At 40.0% G+C, this 25,486-nt stretch overlaps 1 long non-coding RNA gene across 2 annotated transcripts in view; it reads right to left on the bottom strand.

Annotated features, from left to right (window-relative positions):
• The window catches only part of LOC110475696 (uncharacterized), a 338,194-nt gene that overhangs the window by 247,278 nt on the left and 65,430 nt on the right, over positions 1 to 25,486 (bottom strand). For both annotated transcript variants that reach the window (XR_014957025.1, XR_014957026.1), the window contains one exon: positions 11,637 to 11,714. This is a non-coding gene — a long non-coding RNA (uncharacterized LOC110475696). The remainder of the gene's footprint in view (positions 1 to 11,636; positions 11,715 to 25,486) is intronic.

The raw sequence follows: 25,486 nt of genomic DNA on the forward strand, positions 1-25,486 counted from the left end.
AAAGACACACATAAAACTGAATACTTTTTAGTGGGTTTTGATTACTTAAAATATATTAAAATGAAAAGAAAGAAAAGAAAAGAAAAGAAAAGAAAAGAAAAGAAAAGAAAAGAAAAGAAAAGAAAAGAAAAGAAAAGAAAAGAAAAGAAAAGAAAAGAAAAGAAAAGAAAAGAAAAGAAAAGAAAAAAAAGAAAAGAAAAGAGGGCAGAAGCAACAAAACACCTCATCCTTTGCATACACTTTTAATGAAACCAGTATCTCATCCTGGTTGTTTTCTTACTTGTTTTTGAAAAATGGAAATAATTCCTGCTAACAGGCACAACTGAAAATTAACTGTTCAAGCTCAAATGTTTTCTAAGTGTGCCAAGAACAGACCATAAAATGGGAAAAAAAGAAAGAGCACTAATTACTTTATTTGTCTCCTAAAACTAAACTAACAAGTAAAAGCCTTTAAAGAACACCGGTCAGAAATAGTGATATCAAAGGGAAATACTTCTGATAATCCTGTATTCATTTGCAATGATTTATTCAATATTTTATTGCACAATTTATAAAAGAGAATTGCAGCAATCGGAGCCCTTGCACTGCTACAAGAGATTAAAAGATTTTCTTATCAGACAGCTCAGAATTGTGATGATTCACACCTTCATTATTTCTTGAAACACTCCAGCTTCCTCCAGAAGGTACAGCAAAGGTTTTGCATGACTACATCCCTTAAACTAAACAGTGCCCGTGCCATTTTCCCACGGTGCTCAGAACAAGCTAGGGGTGAAAGAGTAACCCTTTTAAGCCAGTTAAACAACCGTCATTATTTTAAAATAAATGAAGAGGAGCCGAGTTATTTACGACTCTGTGCTCATGTTTTATGCATGCCTTACCTCGGGGACATTCGATAGTCCCCCACAACAACTTTGTGGGCTCTCATCTTCAGCAAGTGTTGGCCAAGAAGGTCACATTGGCCCATTCACAGGGAGAAAGGTGAGATTTGGAGACGCGGTAAAATAACAGGACAAATGGGAAGACACTGGAAAATTATTTTTCCTGCCAGGGTTTGCACACAAGTATAAAACCTGGGTCAGGGAGAACCCTTTGAGTCAAAAGTGAGTGCCAGTAATTCTCACCGCCAGGTTAAATCAAGGATACGCCCAGCCTTGCCGTGCAGGGAGGACAGCCAGAAAAATGAGCTACTTGCAAGGAATTTCTTGAAATCAGCAAAGATTTAGCATGGAGCAGACTGGCCTTCAGGGTCTGCAAAAAAAAGGGAAACTCAGACCCAGAGAGTAAGCCCCTGAAACTGTGAGGGGTGGTCCAGGGGAGACCTTTCTGTTTTGCTAACAGGTTTCTGGAGAACAAGAGACCTGAGCAGCAGAGCTTGAGAACAAGCTGTATTCAAATATCTTGTTCTTCACAACTGCTCCACAGCATCCTCATGTGAAATTATATTTTGTTTCTGTAACAGGTAGATATTTCTCCAGATGTGGCTTTTACCAGGAACATCAGTCTTGCTTTGGTAAAACCAGGGGAGGACACCCATTACCTTGCAAAGAGTGATGAGGGGCTGTGGTCCAAGTCCTGACTTAAGAATTGTGTGTTTTAACCCCACATTGCCCCCATTATCAACCTCCAATATGACCCCAAGGAAGTCAAAAAACACCTCTTTTCTTTTGTGATCTCTCCCACTGAAAATACTGAGAAGAATTTAAGCTGGATAGTGGCAGCCACACTGGAGATTCCAGCCTGATGCCCAGACTCAGGGCTGACATGCTTTCCCCTGCACATAGTGCTGCAGCAGGAAGGGTGAAAGGTCTCCCTACACCCTCCAACACACAGACATGTTCTGTTCAGAAGGCTGCAGCTCTGTTTTGAACACAAAATGTGCCCAATTACACATAAATTTGTGTCCATTGGTATTTCTGTTGTAATCTCATTGATTTGTGTGGCTTAGGAGACTTGGAATGAAGCAAAACAAAAACACATCTCTGTATCACCTTCTACCCTGAGAACCACCAAAAAAGTTACTTCAGTAACTTTCCAAACTCCATTTCAGTGCCTTCCAAAAATGCCATTTAAAGTTTCTTTTTAACTGTGAGTTTCATGGGTGAGATGTTTAATAGAATGTGACCCCCCCTAGCTCATTTAGCTTTGTAGACAGTTTATTGTGCTTGAGTCTCTCATCCATTCATGCACTTGTATTACCTCATAAAGGTATTTTTTAGAAATAAAACATGAATAGGGAGATTTTTTTTCCCCTCAACTTTAGTGATTAGCTGGAGATTAGAATTCAATTGAACAGTTTAGTTAAATATGGGTTTGTGTGTGTTGATATGGCTCCCCATTGTCACTGCAGGTATGAGAGGTTTGGCAGTTTCCCAGCTTGGCTCTCCAGTGGGGGTTCATAGCAGTGCAAAAAGAAGTATCCCACCTTTCAGTAAAATAAAATGAAATGCTTCTCAGAAAATGCTTATTGAAATCTTGCCAGTTTTAAGAGAGAGACATTTGCATGAAACTTATTGTTTGTTCCAAAGCTTCACTTTTTTTTTTTTTTTTTTTTTTGACAGAAATGTCTGGTTTTACTTGATTATATATATGCATATATAGTTGGGGTTTGTTCCCCCTTCAAGCTAGCTCTGAGGAAACAATATTAGAAGAAGAAATAATTAGGGGAGCCAACAGTCAGCTGCTTGCTCTGAAGAATATTGGGCAGATGACAAACCCACTACAACATTTGGCACACTATTTATGGGCAGGAAATTTTAACAGAGAAATGAGAAATGACACTCTGCAAATCATGCTGAAGTTCTATGAAAGTTTTTTCCTGCTGAAGGAAAACTGAAGGACCGTAATGACAGACAGACAAAAATGAACTTCTGTGCTTTCTCCTTGTCATGATAGTAATTCATAGTTCTCTTAGTGTGAGATATCTCTTTTTCTGAGCAGTGACAACATTTATAAATGGTACTCTAAATGAGAAAGATCTTTGGAATAATCTGTTCCAGGTTAGGCTATCATTACCAATAAAATACTTCTGATTTGCACAAAACATGTAATTTGAGAGGTTTTTTTCCCCTGTTGATGTAACTCCTTTGCTCTTTTAATTCTCAAAACCACAAAAAATGCTCTCAGAAATATTCCCAGCTGCTCAGGTCATGCTCAGCTGTGCTGATACCAGTTTACAGAGAACACATTTAGCACATTAAGTCTTGATTACATGGCAAAATTGGAGAGCCAAACAAACATCTACTCATGCATTAGGGAACTGCACAGCTACAGTAAGTCCTGAGGCACAACAGTGGAAGTTCCAATTGCTAAATATATAAAGTAGAGGCAAAAAAACCCCAAATATCCCTCTGTGTCCCCCAGAGAGCAACCAGCACTTGGTGCAGATGGGTGGTGCAGTCACTGCAGCTGAGGGATGGCACTGTGACCCTTCTCCATCCTCTGCCACAGCTCTGCTCTGCCCCTGGAAGCCTGCCCTTGAGCTGAGGAAAGCAGGAGCAGAAAAGACATCTCCATGTCATTAATCCCAGGCCAGACTCTGGAGGCATGTGATGAAGGCAATGCAGATGCACCTACAGAGCTCTGCAGCACAGCCAAAGATAGGGATCACAGCTGGGGTTATGTTACCAACTCTGCACCAAGAAATCCTTCCTGCCAACATCCAAGCCATGGCAAGGAAGAGCAATGATGCACATTCAGCTCTGTGTGCCACCAGAACCCTGACTTCACACTCTCATCTCCTCTCTGACCTGACTAACCTAGCAAGTGACAGCCTTGTTATAAATATCCAAGAATCATGAGGTGGTCACTTTCCCACTGTCACAGCTAATTAACTTCTAGGAATAACTATGGGAACTATTTCATTTCACCATCCCAAACATGGGTCTGGAGTGAGTGTGTGTATCTGACTGAATTGGCTCAGAAAAAAACACCCTTCTGTTAAACATCAGGGCAGGTATAAAATACTGTGGGTATGTGCCACATATTCAAGCCTCTGCAATTTGCTAGAAGCAGGCACCAAGATTTACAACACAATTTTCAATCACTTCCATCACCATTTTCAATCTCTTGCATATGGTGGTACTTGTGGGCAGAGGAGATATCAAAGAGTTCATCTGTGTAAAAACCTCAAAAAGTGACTGTGTTCCTAAAAAAAAAAAGTGTATATAAACTGTCATTTCAGTTTAGAAAAATCCAGGCATAACCTCATAATTAGGAACTGCTAAATTGCTTACTCTTTAGTCAATGGCACAAGGAGAAATTTATTTTGTTTAATAAACTGCTCTTAATGATTACTGTTTGTTTGCTTCCTAAAGCTCAGAGTAATCACGTACTGCAAGTGGAGAATGCTGGTGAGGATGTTTGTCTCCCGAGCTTAAATGACAAGAAAATCTCTTCAGTTTTCCAGTTTGAGGGAAGCTTTTCTCCATAGCCCCTCACCATTGATCTGAGAGCCTCCTGCCAGCTCCTGGTCAAAAAGGGGGGACCTTGACTTATGGGTGTGGAGGGCTGCCAAGAACATGAAACCAGCACCTATATCTCAGGGACACCAGAAAGCTGTAAACTGGCTGGATACAGAGCAGCAATTGTTTCATAATAATTGTCTACCATACCTGCATCCTGTTCCTGTTCCAGGAGTTTACAATGGATCAGTGTACCCAAAGTGTTTGTACCCAGATGAACCTGGGGCAACCCAGTTCAAAAGATTTTTTTTTCTCCTTTTTTCCCTTCATCTGGAATGTCCAAAAAAAAAAAAAAAAAAAAAGGAATTGGTTCTCCCTTCAAAGGGGGGATTACAAAAAAAGCAACCATCTCTTTGCCGTTCTGCCCACGTGCTGGAGCACAGAAAGGACAGCACAGGTATGAGTGGCAGGAAGGAGGGAGGCCACATCATTCATGATTTGCCTTTTGCAGAAGATTTTGGAGCTGCAGGGTGGCTTTCCATAGAGCTTTCCAGGAACTGCCAGCTGGAATGCCAATGCAGAGAAGCCATGCTTTGCACAGAGACATATGTGCTCTCACACACATGCATAAAGCCTCTGAACTCACTGCAGGAAAGGTTTTACCCCAACAGCAAGGTAAGTAAGGTGTGGAAATTACCTTAATGTAAAATCCATGTGAAGATCAGCCCCTTTGATTTTACCACGGTAGCAAGGTGATCCCACTCACAGCTGGGACAAATGCTCCTGCTTCCACTTCACTATCTGGTGGCAAAAGCTATTTTAAATTCATAAACAGAAAAAAATGACAGAGCTGAGAGGCTGAAGTTAGAGAGAGCCAAGAGTAGGAAGTGCTGCACATTGTATCCTAGAAACAGCTTTCTGTTCCTCGGTCCTTTTCAGTTTTTCATTGGAGAAGGGAGGTTGGAAGAAGTGGTGCAGCTAAAGTAGATATCAGCTGAATTTTTGCCAAGCGGTCATTAATCCCTAAAATTTCAATCTTATTTTCATTAAAATTTAACAGCAGAGACACGTCCCAAGACATGCCTAGAGAAACACAGCTGAGTTTGAGCTTCAGGAACGTGTTTATGTGTACATGGGTGGGAAAAAACAATAGCTGGATGGAACAGCCTGAGACAATCCCTCACCTACAGTACAAAAGCATGTGATTATATCACGTGCTGTTTAGCTGTAGTTTACACCAAGAAAACACATATGTGAAAGACTGAACACATTATGATTCAGGAAGCATCTCTTTACCCAGATGAAGATGAGGATGGTTTCCTCCAAAGAAAAAAGAATGGATTGTTTTCCTCTTTGTAAAAGTGAATCTCATCATGATTTAATGGTCCTGTGAGAAAGAGTGCTTTGCCTTTGAGAGTCAAACAAAGCTGAGTGAAAATCCAGAAGATTTAAAAGTAACCTTGAAATGATATGCAGATGCTGGTTAAGATGTAGACATGCCTGAAAAAATATCCAGCCCCTCCTTATAAACCCTCTACCTTCTAAAACATATATCAAGCTTGAAATGCAGCAAAATTTCTGCATATCTTTAGTGAAATCTAAAGTGACAAGGAATTCACCTGTTTTCTCTCCCCTTTGGAAGCAAGTCAAAATTGCTTTGGTGAGAGGAGCTAGCATGTTTGCAAGTTTATATCATATGCAGTGGGGAGCCAGTGATTAAAAAGGCATCATTCTTTTGGGGTTTAGCTTTATCCAAGGCTGAACCTTCAAATAGAGATTATAGAGATTCCAGTATGTAGGAGGGGAGGAAAATCTAATTGAGGAAAAGGAGAAGACTGTAGCTTGCAAAATTCAGAGCTATTCCATCAAAGATAACTAGATCATCTTTTTCATAGCAGGAATTAGAAGTGACAGATGGTCTTGCTGCTGAACCAAAGGTGTAGAAGTCCTGAGATTCAATCTGTAATTCTGGCTCTGAAACAGATTTCCTGTACAAGATAGAGTAAAAAAAGCAGCATTTCAGTAATGGCCGGTTTCTGCAGACTTCATCTGAAACAGATATAAACCCTGATTTTTAGAAGAGTGGTCTGCAAGCTCCAGTTTACTTTCAGTGGGAGGGACAATGAAAAGGCACTGTGGAAAAGACAGTTTCTTTCTCACAGATTGGAATAAAAAAAAAAAAAGGCTGAAAATTTAAAAATGCAAAAGCAGTGCCAAATCTTGAAAACTCTGACCAACAGTGTTTCTGAGTGGTGGGTTTATATCTGTGAAAAAGAGACATTTATCCCCTTTTAAAATTCCTGTGCATCCACAGGAAAAGATGACCTCAGACAAGAGAAACAGCAGAGGTAACACCAATGACAATACTTAGAGGTAAGGCACCTTTTACATTTTCAATTACATAAGCCTGCCTTCAATTAAACCTATCAACTTTGTTCACATGAACTGAAATTGCCTATTATGGTGCTGAATTGCATTAAGCATTGAATTTGAATTTTATTTCTGTATGCAGATATATTTTTAGTTGGCTTATGCTTTTCACTCGTTTCTGAAAATGGCAAATTGACTTCACATTTTCACTAACATTAAAATAAATACCACCATAAAACTGGAACTCTCCAGCAACTCCGTGCTTTTGACCAGAAATTAAAGTTTAGCAAAAACGTGGATGAAATCAGTGCTGATATTTGCAGCCTCTGTGAAAATCTGCTCAGGTTGTGCTGTACAAGACTCAGAGGTCCCAAAATACTCACACACAGTCACAGCTGATGGGGTTGAGCAGGACATCCCTGCCCTGAGGATGCTGCAGCACCAAGCAGAGGAGGTGGAAGTGATTTCTGAGGCTCTCTGCTTGCTCCCATCCTGGTGCTTCAGGGGGAGGAGGAGGAGGAGAGCTCCAGCTGACATGGAAAAGGAGCTTGGGAGAGGACAAGGAAGTGAGGGGATGGGGGGAGAAGCTCAAACTGCAGAGCAGAGGAATGGAAACCTCCAACGAGGACCAAAGGTTGTAGAGAGAAGGCAGCAACCGGCACAAGAAATGTGCAAAATGAGTCAGCTGAGGAAAGATGGCACTGGGAAGAAAGTAAAAAACTAAACAGGAACCTGCACTTCTCTGTCCTCATCATGAATCACAACAAAAACCTCATGGGCTTCTCCATCGAGTTTCCAAATAACCTCCTGGCTGATCAGCCTGTTACCCTAATTGGTAAAGATCTCTACTTGGCATCTAAATTCTAAAACTGTTAAGGGAGCACAAAGGCATAAATTTAGCTGCAGATGATGGATTGTGTTTTATCATTTTTGTTGCATTTTAAAATGCAGTATTTTTTGGGGAAAGATAAGGTAGTGAAATCAAGTTCTGTAATAGTCTATGCTAGGATTAGAGGTTCTTGTGCAGATTTAATCTGACAAACCAAATGTGTATTTTGACACTGGCTTCATTCTTTAGGTATCTGAAAGTTACATGATCCCACATTATCATTTATACTGAAATATTTTCTTTCCTAGTTCATATGTTTTTCTGTATTTTCCAGTGTGAAGACTTTGCACAAATGGCATGTGAAATTCCTAAGACTTATTTGGTGAAAATTAGCTTCTACTGCTGGATTCCTTCTCTTCCACCTTCAAAAAACTTCCATGCACCTTCATATGTTTGCTGAATTCCAAAGCAAAAAAAAAAAAACCCAGAACAAAATTTCCCTTATTTATTTTTGCAGCAATTAAAAAAATCTATCTGTGCAATTATTTGGAAACAATGCTCTTCAACAAGTCAAAAATTACACGATAAATGAACGGAAAATAGAAGTAGTCCTCTGCCTCCTCATGACACTTTGCTATATTGTCAGAAAGAAGCTGAGCATTTGCTGCCCTCAAGTGGTGTCCTATTTTTTCTTCCTACGGGCACTTAAAATGATGCTTCATCCCTTTAATAGCTTAAGTTCAGATCTGGGGTTTTTTGAAAGAAAATGGAAAGCTTGGAGCTAACAGACCTCAGCTTTGATTCACAAAACACGTGGTTTAAAATGTATAAATTATTTTACTCTTTAAATATTAGAGAAATCTTTGGCCTTATTTTGGATATGCTTCATCTCTGCTCTACTGCATTGTAGAAAAGGATGCTGACATACACAACCATCCTAAGTGTGGATTCCAAAAGACCTAAATGTTGTTGATTTTGTGGCTTTGAGTTTTGGACTATGCAAGACAAACTGAAAAATACAGTCTGAGAAAAATGTTATTGCTTAAAAGGGCAATCGTAATGGGGAAAATTGAGTTTGTCATATCTTTATTGAAGATCATATCAAAGTACTGACAATGGGCTAAAAATGAGTCAGGGAAAATGGGACTCCTGTCACACTTCAGAAGTGCATTAAAACTGACTCAGGAGCTAATTCAGCTGCAGCTCAGACAGCTGGGTCAGATTCTAACTCAGCTGAAATGAGCAATAGGAATTGTGTCTTCACACTGCATTACAAGAGAAAATACACTCTTTCCAAATATACTCCAAACAGAAACCTTCTGTAACAACACACATGCCTTGCTGCAATCTTCACCTACATTTCCAAATCAGCACCAATTCCTATTGACTGTGAAGCATCCAAGAGTTCCCTGGGCTGGAGTTTGTTTTATTCACCCCCTGAGCCCAGGAGCACCAAGGAAGTGCAGAGCTGCCCTATCCATCCATCAGGCTATTAACCTGTGACACCAGAGCATCCAGGGCCCAGGGTGGTGTTTCAGACAGGCACAAAGCAAGCAGATGGTGCCTCAAGGATAATACACACTCTTGGTTACAAGGAAATGCAACAATCAAACATGATGCAAAAACTGGGGAATAGGACTGGGACAAAAGGAATGAGGAGAGCAAATTCCACATGGTCCCCTATGTCTTTATGCAATAAAAAAACATCTGCATATTAACATGAAATAACAGCTCTGGATGCATTTATATTTTTCCTCCCTCTCCAATTTTGTTCTAATGTCCCTGATTGATATGTTGCAATCCCATTGTGAAACCAGTAATTTTCTGAAATGTCTGAAAAATAGCAGGTGGGCATGACACGAAAAGGCTAAACACCATCATTTGGGACAGATTCCAAAGGAGATGTATATTGCACATACTACAGAGAAAAAAATAAGGAAGGGAAATGGAAAAGGGATAGTAAACAAAGCAGACTTTTCAATTTCTTTCTAAGATCATACATACCCCGAACTAGGAAAGCTGCATCCTCTTGGACTGCCACCTGGACAACACTTGCTCCTGACCCTCAGGAGCCTGGCTGGTGCCAAGGCAATGCCAGGGAGGCATTTTTGCTTTTTTGGGAACCAACAGGAGCTGCAGAGCCTGACACAGCCAGCACAGCACACTGAGCAAAATATTTCATTAATGTGGGACTGCTGCTGGTGCTGCAAGCTGAGAGCCTCAGCTGCCCCCTAACCTGACTTACCCCTCAAAGCCATGGTGGTTGGGCTTGTCTGCTTTTTATAGAGCTCTCCTTCCTCTCACTTTGTGAAACCATGCCATCTTTTGCACTTATTCCTTAATCCATGCAGGAGCACACATCCAGCCTCAGAACACACTTGTCTTCACAGCTGACAAAGTCAATTACACTTTGGGTTTGTTTGGCAATTTTAGCAACTGCCTCTCTTCCATTTCTTCAAATGGACCATCATGACAACTAAGCTTTGGTTTACACCAGGAAGAGAAGCTACAGAGATCTCCTATTTCCCTGCATCCTGCCTGGATACCATTTCCCAAAGACTTGTTTGTTTGGGGAAAAGTGCAGCAAGGCACTGCTGCAATAGAAAAGCCCACCATGTTATGTGATGGGAAAACTTTGGGGAATTTCGTGAAGTAACCATGTGGGAAAGCTGAAGGTTTCAACACAATGCCTATAATTCCAGTCATTTTGTGAAAACATCCAAGCATTTATTCTAAATAAAAGCAAATACCTACTCTAGACTTAAAAATATTCCATCTTTAAACTTCAATACTTTATGTGCCTATGACAGATTTTAAGATTATATGACTTGCCAAGTAACATAGACCTTGTCTTCATCACACCACACCTGGTTTTCTGTACTAGCAGATGTCATGCAAATATCAAAACATACGTATCAGGAGGAGAATCTAAAATGCCACCAGTAGAAAGATCAGCATAGCTGAGTTCATGAGCTAGAAACAAGAAAAATCTATCTCCAGAGCTACTTTCTTGCAAAAAAGCCCTCACAATGTGTAAGGACAGTGCTCACAGAGATGTCTGTATCACCCTACTCTATCTGAACTTAAAAAAATAATCTGCATTTAATGAGAGGAGTAATCATAGAGTGGTCTGTTTTGCTCTAGTTACTTGGAAGGTATTTGTAAGTGAAACACAGCATGTCTAATTGAGGATGAAGGAGAAAATGGGGATTTCCTTCTGCTGTTAACAATGTTAAGCACAGGACAAGAAACAGAAGACATAGGGAAAACTTGACCTTCTACAGAGGAACATTTCTCCTCCTAAATCCTCCAGTTCCTAATTCAGGCATTGTCAATGCTGCTACCTTGAAATTCTTCACACAGCTTTGCATGGCACTCACTGCTTTGTAGTCCTGCTTCTGGTTTTGCCATCCCTCACCATTATTTCATTCCTGTGTTGTTTCAACCCTTCTCACTCAAATTTTTTCCTGCTATATTGTAAAACTGAAAAGCCCCAAATGGAACAGTTTGATGGAAGAAGCCAAGAAACCAGCTTGTGTGAGCTTAGATGGAGAGGAGCAGAACCTGCAGCATCTCTGCAAATAATGTCCCTGGCAAGGAGTGAATACAGCTTCAGAGACTCTGGCTCCTTTGCTATTCCCTAATAAATATATGAGAAGCACAGGCAGAACATACAGAACAGAATTGATGATTGAACAAGCAAACAAAGCAGCATTTACATTTCTGAGTCTACAAATCTGGTCGAGCACTGGAGCAAGTGAAGCCCATAAACAAAGCTATTCACAGGGAGCAGGGCAGAGAAAAGAAAGGTGGAAATTTTGCTGTGTTGCTAGGAAGAAAGGACATAGAAGATACACATTCTTGCCAGGAGTTAACACAAGGCCAGCCATGAACTGTTGTGACTTGTGGCAGAATAGAGGCCTTGAACTAGAAGTTAAGCAGCAAAATATATTATGGACCCAAGAGCTCACACATCAACACATAACTTGGAGTTGTTAAAAGTTCCTTAATTAAAGGCACATTTGTGGCTCACTTACTCCAGCCAACAGGAGAGGTTCTGGTTTGTAAAGCAGACAGGCGAGATCCAACCCAGGAAAAGGCATGCAGAGATTAACCTGCAAGGAAAAAAATCATGCTCTGAGCACAGACCCTTGCACACAACAAGGTGAAGGACCAGCAGCTGGCTCAGAGTGGAGGTGCTGCTGTAGAAAGCACAATTGCACAAGGAAATAAAAAAAGCAAGGTGTAAAATCCAGTGCTGCCCACGAGCAACAGGGACAGGGAGCCTAAATGTCCTCCTCTGGTCAGAAAGGGCAAAGTCTCCATGCTGGAAAGGATAGGAAAATTTAAAAGCATGTGACTGGGGCAGAGTGAAGGTCCATGTTCCTCCACACTGTGCCCAAATATCAGGCAAACAGCAGGAAAGAAAAATCCAGAGCACCTCAAAAAAGCAGAAAGGTAGTTAAGGTAGACAGTCCTACTTTATTCCTTGTCTTCTACTAATATAATTTTAAGTCTTACTGTTTAATTTTGGAACACAACGGTGGTTCTGGATAAGACACTGAATCAGGTCTATGGTTTAATTTCTTATCTTTTCTATTGTCTTGCAACACGATGTTGGCAGATTATTTTCTTTGCATCGCTACTTCACCTCCTAAATTTGGCTATTCTTGAATACTTAGATAAGAGAAATTTCCTGTCTTGGAGAAACTCCCATGAGTTTTTTCAATGCCTGGTATAATGTGACCTTAACCCTAACTTATGCCTCAAGGTGCTATTAAATTTGAAAATGGCCACTTACACATTTTACAATGCCTAAATGAATCCACTGCTGCAGAGGGAGCTTCACATTAATGTAGAAAAAGCAGGTCATTTTACCAAAAAAACTATTTGTAAACCAGGCAGAACCAGTCAGCTGATGGAAGAGAACACTCCAGCATGGGGACTACCATGACACACCCTGCAGGACTGGTTTCATGGTGTGTGGACACAAATTCAGTCCCTGAATCCACAGCACTGTCTGAGCTTTGCCAGTGACTGCTTTGTTTCATGTTGTGGTGGTTTCTTGTGACCCTCTGCATGAGTGAGGCTCCAAAGTGCCTTTTGAAACAGCAACCTAACGACTAAAAAGAAAAATGCTTTCAAAATATAAGTCCAATTGTATAAATCTTGGCCCAAATCTTTATATATATCTATTAATATATATACATGTATATGTGTGTGTGTGTGTGTGTGTGCATTTCTGTCAGTGGTAATTATTTTTTTTCCACAGAACTGTAGGAGATAAGGTGCCAAGTATGAAAGAGAGAGGAAGGCAGCTGGGTTCAAAGCAGGGGGATCTTTGTGTCCATCAGAAAGCAGAGCTGGTGGCACTTCTGCAGCTTCAGTTGCCTTGGTGGAGACCACCTAACAAAGGTTTACAGTAGCACTTCAAAATACCACCATGGAGACAGGAAGATGGTGAGGAAATAAATATGAAGAAAAGGTAACTGGAAACCAGATGAAAAAGCAATATAAAAACACAGTATGTCTGTGGTCTCCACTGTTTCTATTCCTCTCACCAATCTGTGGCATTAGGTACACTGATTTATGGTTTGATCTGTTCATTATTGCGAACAATTGACCAAATTCCTGGTCTTCAAAAGAAGCTACCACCTCTGTAAATTAGGCTGCTGCAAAGTATCTCCCTTTTTCCTCACTCTGGAGTTCATTTGCCCCTGATAAATAGCTATTGATGCAAGATAAGAGATATTCTTTCACACCTTTCCTACATCACAGGGTAGGTGAAGGAAGAGGGGCAGGTGATAGGGATTATGGACTGCAGCAGGTCAGGAGGATTTCACACAACAGTTGGGTATTTCCAGTTATGGACCAGTAACAAGAGAAAAATAGGGGATTTCTAACATTTTGGATACCATTTCAAACCACTGTTGCATTTATTTTTTAAAAAATTCAACCACACAAAATTTGAGACCTTGACGTCTGCCAAGGATTTATTCACTGTGTGACTGCAACCAAATTAATTCCCTTCCAGATGCTTCTGTTGGCTTTGTCTTACCCATTTCATTTCTTTGGGGTAGGGAATATTTCCTTGTCTGTGTTTTCACAGAAATCAGAGCAAGGGCACTCCAGTCTTGAGTGATATCCTTTGCTAATATTTTAATAACGATGCCTAAAGACTCATTTAGAGCAGATGGGCTCAAAGTCTTCCAACAAGCAAGGAAGTTAAATGCTGCTTTTGGTTAAGGACACTTTGAATAAATTCAGGGCTCTGAACCCACAGACAGCTCGACAGAACCAATTTAATCCCTGGTAGCCCCTCAGGTGAGAAATGTAATCTGCCCCCATAAAGCAGTTGCAGCATTTCCTTCCACACAAAAAGAGGTTTTTTTGCTGCCCACAGCAATTCCTCAGCACCCTGCCCAAAACTGAGCTGACCTACAGATGCTGCTGAGCCTGGGGCCAGGGAGGCAGGAAAAAGGCACTGAATCAGCTGCAAGTAAGAAAAGCTAAAAAAAAAAAAACAAACCCAAACAAACAGAAACAAACCATTCAAGCAAATAATTTTTTTAAAGCCCATCGAAACACAAATATGATGGGAAATGCAACACTCAAAGGGATCTCTCACAAAATAAGCGGTGTTCTTTATTTTTCCAATTAAATGAAAGAACAATAACTACTTCAAATGAGATACTTATACAGAAACTCAATGCATCCCACATTTAGTTACTTTATGTAATTGCCAAGTTCACCTATTTTATTAAATGGAAAAGTGGAGGGTTTTTCAACATTTAGTAGTTATGAGTATTACATATTTTGCCATTAGAGCACATTCACAGAGTTTTCTTATTTGTGCCTCACAAATGATTCTTTGAAATGTGTAATATATATACTCATTAAAATGCTGGTTAATTAATGACCACATATTCAATAAAGGGGTGGGGGAAATGGAGATATTGCAGACCAATTGTCTATTTAGAACTAGATTTCCCAATCTAGGTTTATCTCCACATTTTCAACTTTTACAGACTTTCTTTTACACATCCCACTAGCTGCTCATCCCTGGATCCAAAGCAAATTCTGTACCCATTTCACTTAATTCCTTCACATGTTTATTCATTTCAATACTAATTTTTTTTTTCACTTCTGACACTTTCCAAGATGTTTTCATTTTTTCAGGTGATGTGAATTGTGCCATTCATTCTGCTGACCTTTACAAAAGTAAGAGGAACCTTCATTTTTACAACTCTCCCATTAACATTCAAAATGTCTGTGCCACATTTCCTCTAGCCAGGTAAATGCAGCTGAGAAGATTAAATGGTCTACTTAATTTGCTGATTCCAGCAGAATCATTCAGACTCACTTAAGGTACCCACATTTAAACCAAATGATTCATACAGTGACTTTGGAAACCAGAGAAATTCCTAATTATTAGCTAGAGTGTTAGTGGTAATGTAAAAGGATTGTGGATGGTGTCTCAGGGAATTTTAGCTTTTTGGGTCAGCCTTTTTTGGGGGGTTAAAGCATTGTAACAAACCACAGCTAATAACTGTGCTTTATTAGCTACTTCTGGTTTTCAGCTGCTGTGGGTTTTAGTTCCCAGCATCCTTCCTTGCCCCACAGATTGAGGTTGACTAGGTTGGATATTCCTGTCAGGAATTTACTTTTGTCTGCAGTTTTGAAATAGCTGCTATATTTTTGCACTTTTGTTTGCTCTATTCTGAAGTCCTTTCCTGGCCCTTCAGTGTTTTTAAATGCTTAGTTTTCTTAAAAGAGGGTACCAAATCTCCTTCACCTTTAATGGGATGTGGAACCTAGAAATGGACAAATTGTTTCTGTACCTCTTGCAGTATCTCTGAGAATATAAAATACTCTTCAGTTTCTATAGCATTTTTTACAGGCATCACAAATATGAGCATAATTTACTGCAATATTAAATAAAATTGCTATTAAACAGAGCACTGACTTCACCCTCTCCTGAATTTATAAGGACTAACTAACTACATTTAACTGCTCTTTCTCGCTGCCACACCAATCAGTCTCTGAAGGATCACAAAACCCTTTGGGGAATTATTTTTCTTTCCTGGAATGCTTTAAGCAAAGTTTCCAGGAGAAGGACGCAGACCATAGTCTAAGGTGACTTTCAAGCCTCACATCCACATCTCACACAGACAAACACCTGAGCTGGAAATGTGGCTGAAGAGACTCACCAAAGTCAATAATCAAACAGAAATCCCTGGGCCAGTGCAAAAGGCTAGCTGGGGCTGTATTTTGTGCCTTACACAGAGTCTCAGATGCTCTAATGGTTCAGATGCTCATGAGGAGACTCTTTGTGTCCTCACAGTCTTTTGATGACACACAACAACTTTTTAGTCCTGGCCTGAGTCACCTTCCAGACAGAGGAGCACATTTATAGGCTGGTGTTGTGCTCAAGCAAATAGTGGTGAATGCAGGGACCCAGCAGCAGCCCTACATCCATGAAATCAAACCTATAGGCAGAAAAAATCTCATTAATATGAAATCCTACCAGGAGGATTATGAAGACATCTGCAGCAAGACAGCTGTCACAATATTTACTTTACATATGACAGGGAAAAAAAAAAGCCAAAATGTTTTAGACACTCTTTAATTGTAACATCTTAATTTGATAATAGCAATTTATATTAAACATGCTGATAGAAGTTTGAGAATGAGGGGAAATTTAGAAAGAATCAGGTTGCATCCAACACTACAATTTCAAAAGCAACAGAATGTTATTTAACAAATCAAGAGTAAATCAAGGTGATTTATCACTGATGCCACATACTGTGAGTTTCAGCAGAAAAAAAAATTAACTTCTTGGGGGAAAAAAGGGATTTTAGTAGATGCCTAAAGAGAACTCTCGCTTCTCTGACACAGCCAGTTCTGGTTTAGTTTGTGCTAAACACATGCATATATTTACAAAATAATACCACTGTCAAATACAGATACATTGAAGAGAAGGTTGGGGTGGGGGAGGTCCTGAAAATAAAGTGCTCTAATTGAAATTGCTTTTAGCAGGAGATAGGCAGAAAGCTTAATAGTATAGTATGTACCACACAAGTCACATTTAATAAACTCCTTAAGTCTGGGAGGCAAGCCTCAGTCAGTTGAAAACATCAGCTGAGATAGATTGTTTCCTCCCACTTAGTCTTGATGCAAAAACATCAAGACAAAGCTTTTCATTACAGAAAAATTATCATATTGGTGTATCTATACAAAGACCAATTACTCTCTGCTAGAAGAGTGTGTTACCACAGAATCAGCCTCTTCTGTTTGGACTAATCAGAAAAACAGGCAGAAATCATAATAAGCACAAGCCAAATAAGCCATGTAAAATTACAGCTGCAGAGGAGCTTATCATATATGGCTCCACTTTGCCTGAGGCTCAGGAAGTTTCAGGTTTTCTGCTCTGAAGTAACTTCTCATCCAGGAAATATGAGGGCCCATAAGAAAACCAGCACTTTTGAATATATATCTGTTACATGCATTTTAAAAACCATGACTGAGAAACAAACACAAAAGGAAGTGTTAGTTCCAAGTCAGCAGCAAGTATCTACCATTTATCACAATTTTTAACTTGTGTTTAGGGAAATGTCCTTCTGAGACAAACCAGTCCCTTCCATCCTTCTCCTGCTTTACTACTCTCCAGAAGAAACTTCCACTGTATTTTGTCATTACCAGTGTTATTTCCAGGTATCTGAAAGTTCAAATGGTCTCATGCCATGAGAGGTATTTTCTTCTTTCATCCCATCCTGAATAAGCATATCCTCTGTCTGGTCTCTAATGTTCATTTTGGCTGAAGCTCTTCCTTCCTATCTCCCCCTTAAGCACAGACACACTTTTTGTACTTTTCAGGTCCTAAAATCTGTCACTTAACAAAGAGCTGAGAACAGGAGAAAGGAAAGAATAAAAGCTGGTTTGTTCCAGTGTGGAAGTCCTTCATATTCTGTTCTAAGAGGGTCTCCCACCTCAGATATTTACCAATTCCAGATGTTTCCGTAGGAGGATTAATCCTGCCCCTCCACCCCCAATGAACCTAATTGTTCTATAGCATCCTGCAGGATATGGAGAGGGGAAAAAGAGGGTATTTTCTTCTTGACCCTTAGCTGCAAAACAATTTGTACCCTGAATTTGGGAACAGACAGTTTCTCCAATGCTCCCACAGTGTAAACATGAGCTGTTCTCTGCCCTCAGACTGTCTCATTTCATTAAAGATATCAAATTGGTTTTATTCAGTTATATAACAGGAGCAAACACCTAAACTACTGACTCATGGTTGTTTCTATACTAAATTTTCTCAATAGGCATTTGGGAGGTTTTTGATCTTCAGACATCTGCAATTCACTCTGTAAATAAAGTCCCAAGTAAGATAAACAAAGCAGTAAATGAACAGCTTAAACCTGGCTGGCAGAGCTGGCTGGCAGTGCACAATGCATTTTTTCCAGCAGGTAGACTCCAGAAATTTGCTTCATTTACTTCAAGAATGTACTGTGAACTTACTGAGTGCAGCATACCTCTGGAGCCAGAATACACTTCAGGGATGGCTTAATGACCCATGCTGTTCACAGACACAGCACAGTTCAATAGAACCTCATGAAAACACTTGGTGGTGAAATTTAGAACACTAAAAGAAGGTGGAATGTGCTTTGGTGATACTATTTTTCTTGTAACACCCAAACAGCATCATGTGCTGTGATGATGGAACTGTTCAGCACCAGGTAACAACTGAGGTACTTGGGATACACTCAGGACTTTTAAAAATCTAACATTACTCCTCTGCCCACAATCTATAAAAGGTCTTAGCTACATACCTACATTTTTGTGCTCCTTTAGGATGCAGTTACCCTGTGTCCCCTCATCAGGAATCACACAACCCATGGGGATCACCTGGACTACCCAGGAATTCCCCTGCCACCACAAATTAATGCCACCTAGTTGCAAAACACCTCAAAAAATCAGCCAAACTTTGAAGGGCTGTCACAAAACAGGGGTGTAAGATCAGACTTTAACCTCTTCAGCACAGACTTTTCCTTTCAAAACTTTCTACTTCCCAAATAAATAACCTGTAAGAAGCATATATGGGGTTATAGAACATGTCTTATGGGAAAGCAGCTGCCCCGCCAGCCTACTTTTCAGAGTTTCAGTTCTCTCTCTCTCTCATCTGGCCTCCATTATTTCCAGGAATTTTTTTTAATGAATGCTGAACAGTAAGAGTTATTTGCAATAATTTATTCTTAATTAAGTGCAGAACTATAATTAAGTTAGAACCAGTAAAGCACAGCATACTGTGAATATTTATGTTCTCTTCCAAAAAAAAAAGGCCAATAAAAATAAAGAAATCAGGAGGCAGAATTGAAGATTAGTAATTTTGAGTTCCCAAAAGGAAAAAGCTTGAAGTCTGTTGTCACTATATATTCTCTGTAAATCAGGTTCTTAGAAAAATCCATCCAATTAGAAATATACATCCGGGTATAAACCCTCCTCACTTCCAGATTTAGAAATAAATATGCATAGCTAGATTTATATCTCTTTACCTTGCCCTAGTAGAAACAACTATTAGAAACAATTAAACTGTTAACTAATTAACATACCAGCTCACCATTAACAGAATTTTTTGTCTTACACTGAGAAGTAGCAGAGTGGAAAATTACCATTCTGCTGCCAACAGAGCACCAGGAAGCTCTTCAGAAGCAGTGTGAAATGCAAAAATTCACTTTCTTACCCGAGGGGTGCTTTTTTTCCCCCTCACATTATCACCCAAGTCAGTGCTGCAGAAGAGATAAATGTCTAAGAAACAGAATTACTTTATGGATTAACTACAAGCAGTCAGGCTGCAACTTCCTCAGCATGTTGCCATTTTACAGCTGGATACTGTTCTGATCTCACTGGTCAGGAGAGGGAGGAATGTCATTAAAACCAGAGAAATTGTCTCAGCAAAGCAGAGAGAACAGCATCCCTGCCTCGGCACCTACATCTGCCTCCCCATGCTGGTGATGGAGATCAGCTTCCCCTAAACTGGACCAAGACATTTTGGTGGGGAGTGTGGGCTATTTTCATTGGGAGCTTTTAATTTGGAGCCCTTATGTTTCACATTTTAAAGAAAACCCAAGTGTTTGTCTTTTTCTTGTTGAAATGCAGGTTAAAATACACAATTGCACAACACCAAGCTGCTGACATCATTTACATCACATGATGGCATGAATGCTGTCGACACCGTGCCATATTTATAAAGTGAAAAACAGCCTTTTACAGAAACAGCTCACATTTTCACTGCTGCACAGCTCTTCTGCTTTGCTTTTTTGCATATAACTTGCATAATTTACTTCCCTATGCAAATAAATCCTAGCCTTTATTCAACCCCTCTGGTTGCACCTATTTATAAAGGATTAATTCAAAGGCATACACCTTCCTTTTTCACAATTTCCTGTTCAGGACCGCCCTGTAACACCTTTTAAATGACAACAAATAAGCTCCCAAATACCTGCTTTTAATCTTACAAAATTTAGCTAGAAACAACATCACCCCACCATAAATTAAACGGAAACAACACCACCTCCACATCCCCACATATTTTTATTTTTTCCTCCTGTAAGACAAACCCATTCAGCCTGTGAGCTGTCAAACACACTGCGTTCCTTGGTTAAGGAAGGAAAAAATTAAAGATGCATTGTGTTTGGCCAGGATGGCAAAGCAATGTGCTTCTCACCATTTGTAAAACTGCACTCCTAAAACCCCTGTTGCCACCCTTTTTGTTATTTTTTTCAGCATTTTATGATCAGCCAGTGATCAAAGGTGGAAATCACCTACTCTTTTGCATAATCATATCCAGCTACATTTTCTCCCTGGGGCTGGACCATCTTTGCAGAAAGTCCAGCAGAAGTTCTACTGGAAGATTCCCTATATTGGCACTTTAAAAGAGTTTTGTTTTCATTATGGTACTTAAATCATTCTTCTATGCCCTACTCAGACATGTGGCAACAATAATTAGCAGCAAAATAGAGAAATTTGAGTAAATCCAAACATTGTCTAGCTAAAAACAACTTTCATCTTCATTACAAATTTTCCCAATTGCCTGTAATTCCCTAAGGTTGGAAGACCTGCCCAAGGAAAAGCCATGGATTGCCATCACTGCTGGCTGGGTCATCTTTCTTCTGCAGTCTTTAAAGGAGGTGGTGGGTGAGGAAAAAAATCTAGAAATTCTAAGCATTAAGGCTTGAAGTCAAAATACGTGGTGAGATGATTTACTTAATTCAGTTGTGACTCTTTGGATTTTTGCACCATAATGACATTTAGCCAATTAAAATGGGTCTCATACATTTAGCTGTAGATAAAACGTTGCCATAAAGAGCATTTTGTACAACTGCAAAAAGGCCACTGCTAAGAAACCCTGAACTGCATTTCTCTGAGCCATTCTCCACATTACATCAAGCACAGGCTTCTTGGTGAAAAAGAACATGGGAGTAACACACTGTAAAAAATACTGGTATTATTATAAAAACTAATATTACAAAGGGCAGCAGCTTCACAGCAGGATGCTTCTCGTATAAATGAAATAACCCAAGATCATTACTAACACTTGCATTCCTTCTTTCAGAAATTTCTCAAGCTGTATATATTGTGTGACATTGTTTCTTAAATTTGAAGGAGTTAAAACTCACCTGCCAACACCTCTGAATTCACAAGATCATGAAGAGCTGTTATCTGTGATGTAGAAAATCTTATAATGTTGTATTTGGTTTGGAGCTCCAGTTCTGCTCTTGTTTGGTTTGACACATTACTCCTCCAGTGTTTCCCTGCTTTCTAAATTGATTAAATTAATTTAGAAATGGCAAATGATGGCAAAGGTTTTGGGACAGTAACACTGACACTAGTTAGAGTAAAATTCACCAGAATAATATTTTGTGACACACCAAATACTGCTGATACTGAATGCATACCATGTTGTGGTGTCAGTTAAAACTTCTTAAGTTGTAGTTCTCAAAATTACACTTAGAACAGCCCTATTTCCAGTTGAAGAAAGAAGGTGGAAAATCCATTATAGGAATGATAAGAAGTGCAAGTAAAAGATACTACTTAGAAAATCAAGGAACCTCCTTGTGGCAGGCACATTCTTCTCTCTTTCAGGATTTTTTCATAGAGGAGCACAGAGAAAAGAGAGAGAAAACAATTTCTATTTCTGCTCCTTGTTTTTCCCATTGGAATGTGTTTGGAGAATTGTTTACCTGGGGTGATTGCTTGGTTGGATTCTGATGAAGATTGTTTGAGCCTGATGGCCAATCCAACCCACCTGGGGCTGGGCTCTCGGGAGGGGGTCACAAGTTGTGAGTTGGTTAGATATGGTAGTTAGAAAGGAGGTTTGTAGTTTTAGTATCTCCTTTAAATAGTATATTAATGTATTATAGTATAGTTATAATAAAGAAATCATTTAGCCTTCTGAACTGGAGTCAAACATCACCATTTCTTCCCACTGGGTTTGCCTGCATTTACAATACCTCCTCAGACCTGAACTTGCTTCAAGAAGCACTGGAGGGGCATACTGAGAAGAAGGACAGCACTCAGGGCCAGAATTTGTAGTATTCCTTTACTGCAGCTGATTTCATGGCAGTCCCTGTTTTGCTATGCTGCTGTCAGAATCTGAATTTGCCCCGCTGCCAAAGCAGAAGCCATAATTGGTCTGTGCTGGTTTCCAGGTTGTTTATTCTGTTTATCTCTCACATGTTCTGCTGCCCTGCCCAGCTCTGTCCTGCAGGGCAGCGTGTGGGGCTCTGCCCTCAGTGGGATGTGACAAACATTAAATACCAGAAACTCCCTGGGCTGGATTTACAAGAACGTGCCAATATCTGTCACCTACGTTGGACAGTGTGTCCCCAGCCTGAACCAACAGAAAAATGCCAACACCAGAGTGAGACATGGAGGGGGTGAAGGAGGAGAAAAAGGACAAGACACACCTAATTTCCTTCATCTTGTCCTCTTTGGAGCCCTAATCTAGAATCCTAAAATTTTACTTTTGCAACCATGCCACATTTAATTATTACTGATATCAAACACTCAGAGCTGGTAATTCACCCTGTAAGATTGAAACTCTTTTCCATGGACAGAGATCACAGACAGTGTCTCTGGGGGCTCTGTCCAGGGGGGTTCCTGACCCCTGCCAGGGTCCCAGACCTTCCAGGGCAGCCAGAGGGAAGCCCTGGATTCCCACATGCTGCAAATATGGGGTCTCTGAATCTACTGAAGATCAGGATCACACTGCAACCAGCACATCCCAGTGGAGCTGGGAGCCTCTGCTCCCCAGAATTTTCAGCCAGGAATACAAGCATTCATCCAAGCTGGAGCAAAACAGTTCCAGCTAGCATTTACCTAAATTGCAGGAGATAGAGGGGAAACCACCCGAGTTCCTGTGTAACTCTAGTCTCTCTCCAGGAGCTGTAAGTAGTAACCTTCCTCCCAGCACCCCAGGCACACTGACATTTTTAAATGGTGCTGCTCTCCCTGTTTTTCTAACCTGCCCTATGGATTTTACAGCCCACTTACAGCCACCACCACTTGAGCTCTGTTTGGATTAACCCACAGGTTATTTTCCTGTGGTTTGTGCTGTAGTCAGTCTCACACCCAGCTCCAGGAGGCAGTTTGCTGGAGACCAGAAACCACTGACAGCAGATGCTGCCAGAGACCAGGTACCCAGGAGAAACCTCTGCATCCCGGGGGAAAACTGGGGGAGAGGGCAGGAGCAGGACTGGAGCAATGCAATGCCCCAGAATACTGATGAAGGTATAGTTTGAAAGAATATGTTTCCAACAAAAACCTGGCAATAGAGCACTGGAAAGAACCCACATCCAGCCAAACTCAGCTGCAGGAACCACAGAACAGCACACAGGTCCCAGATCCCCCACTTGCTGTGACACCTGGGACAGGACATAAAAGCAGAATATTCACAATTCATTTCCTGTCCTCTCCCTCCACTGAGGAGGGATCCCCCATGCTCAGAACACATCTGGCAGATGTTTTTCCAAACCTTTCAAGACTCCCATGAAGGAGATGCCACGGCAGGAGGAGAGGGCTCTAAATTCCCACACAAACACCCTCTCTCTCAAACCTGCAGGATTTTGACATGGGTGTCAAAACCTCCATCTGCCCCAAACACACCCCACCAAAAATTCTGGGCTCCAAACATGACCAGTGGGACGAACATTTCAGAGGGCACATTGAGTGATACCTCCAAGGATGTTCTACTTCCCAGTGATAGGACTTTTCTTTTTTTTTTTTTTTTTTTTTTTTAGCAAGACAAGAATTCTCTTATTAGTGCCCAGAGATTTCAGGACTCAGCTCCCAGGAGTTTCCAGCAGGAAATTCTCCAGCAGGAAATTAAACATTTTTGTGACTGTCCTTCAAACTCTGAGCTACAGTTTCTCAAAATCTAGAGTTTATTTTGTGGGAAATTCTACCTTTTTCAATGAAGTTTTACTCTCAAAGGAAAAGATGATTTCCAAAATTTCCCATGGAATAAAAACTCTGAAATTTGTTTATTTTAAAAAGTATGACTAGGAATTTTCAATAATTTTAAAGAAATGCTTTACTGCTTAGTTTATATATACTGTTCTTATATTATTTAACAAATTGAAATTTAGAAAATTGGTTACTCAGGAATTAAATATACCTACTCCCATTAATTAATAAAAAATTAATTTTTTATTAAGTTTTGAAAGTCATTAATGACAGTAGCAATTTAACACACACTGAAGGCTTTGCTCTTCTTTCTGCTTAAAACTTTTTTCTCTGTGCTTAAAGTTTCATCACATTTTCACTAACAGAACACATATAAAAGATTAAATCAAATTTCAAGCAAAATATGCAGTTTCTTTTTCTACCATCTTATTCTTTTGAAACATTTTCCAAAATGAATTTTTTTTTTTAATTTTTTGTGAAATTGCTTGGAAAAGATACCACATGGGCATATTTCGACATAAAAATTTCATCAGAATTTTGTGACAAATGCTTTTCTGGCTAATTGCACTGGGATTTCCATGAGGAGGGCCCCTAAAAACCTCACTCAGTCGAATACAGAATTTTGTTTCTTCTGTATGCTTCCTTTTGGGATCTTGAGTGCACATGCTTTCCCAGCATGGACTTTTCCTTTCAAAATTAACCTGTTCTCCAATTCTCAGATAAACAGACCATTAAGAGACATCTATTAGGTTGCAGAAAGTGGTTGCTGTTATTGAAAATACACATCCAGGAAAGTTGGTGCCCCACCACGTCCCTTTATGACAGTTTCAATTCCGCTCTCATTTGTTACATCCAGGCTTTTGCTCCTGTGAATGCTGATCAAATTCTGCTGAGCCTAGGGAAGAGCTAGGAAGGTTTTTTTTACCAAAGTGCTCATTTGATTAATTTTGTCTTTCTTTTTTTCAACATCAGAACTGAGGTGACCAGAAGTTGGTGTTAATTGGCAGTAAATTAGATTAAATAAAATTTCTCCAAGTAGAGACAGTTTTGCCTGCAGCAGCTGCCTCAGTCACTTGTGCTTCTCTGCCTGCACTGGAATTTAGGACAAAATAAAACCAGCCTTATAAGCACAATGACAAAGCAAGCAATAATTTCACCAAGGAAACACTCACCACTCTAATAGCACTAATGTGCAAATGTTACAATGAAGATCCCAGAGCTTTACAGAAATATATTTCACATCCACCTACTGTAAACAACGTCAGACTCTTCACACTATGACAAATCAAGGGGCACAGGATGCTTATTCTGAGAACAAGCAGGTACAGAACATTCCTATCACAGATGAATACATAAAATAATAGATATAAACCCGACATGAAACTATTTTTAAGATTTAAACAGTATTTTCTTACAGACA

Source organism: Lonchura striata, chromosome 1 (genome assembly GCF_050655825.1).
Source record: "Lonchura striata isolate lonStrDom1 chromosome 1, ASM5065582v1, whole genome shotgun sequence".
Lineage (NCBI taxonomy): Eukaryota > Metazoa > Chordata > Aves > Passeriformes > Estrildidae > Lonchura > Lonchura striata.